The following is a 491-nucleotide window of genomic DNA, read 5'->3' as shown; positions in this document are numbered from 1 at the left end:
TCATGGGTGCAGAGGTCTCAGCTCCCTCCAGCCCTGAGAGTAAGTGCTAAAGGAGTGCCTGTGCCCCCTGGGAGGCTGTGCTGACACTGCTCAATGCCAGGGCTCACTTCCTGGTTGCCTACTGTCCCATGGAGCTGTGCCCTGGGACAGGATAGGACAATCCAGAGAGAATGGTCCCAGCTAGGGGTGGGAGCTGCTGGGGCTAGAACCTGCTCAGGGTGGGTGGTCCAGAGCTGGGCTGGGTGGGTGCCACATCCCTGGGGTGATGCTGGGGGGGATGCCTAGTGCAGGGCTACGGGTGCCAGTGGTGACTCTTCCCTCCTCCCCCAGACCTGCCTGCGCTGCTGACACCCTCTGCTGAGGCACAGGTACGTGGGGGACAGTGACCTGTCCCATCTGCCATCTCACCCTTCTGTGGGGTGGTTACTGCTGCTGCCCCTCTCACCCTGCTGTGACAGGTCCTGGGACGAGACCCAGCACTGATGAGTGGG

The 491-nt window shown here is 62.7% G+C and overlaps 1 protein-coding gene across 1 annotated transcript in view; it reads left to right on the top strand.

Annotated features, from left to right (window-relative positions):
* Positions 1-335: 335 nt before the first annotated feature.
* Positions 336-491, top strand: part of SPIRE2 (spire-type actin nucleation factor 2) — a 4,148-nt gene continuing 3,992 nt past the window's right edge. The window contains 1 exon segment of the mRNA XM_009072973.1: positions 336-368. The gene's annotated coding sequence lies outside the window, so the exon portion shown is untranslated.

Source organism: Acanthisitta chloris, unplaced genomic scaffold, assembly GCF_000695815.1.
Source record: "Acanthisitta chloris isolate BGI_N310 unplaced genomic scaffold, ASM69581v1 scaffold6334, whole genome shotgun sequence".
NCBI classification, from domain to species: domain Eukaryota; kingdom Metazoa; phylum Chordata; class Aves; order Passeriformes; family Acanthisittidae; genus Acanthisitta; species Acanthisitta chloris.
This window is presented reverse-complemented; position numbering and strand designations above follow the sequence as displayed.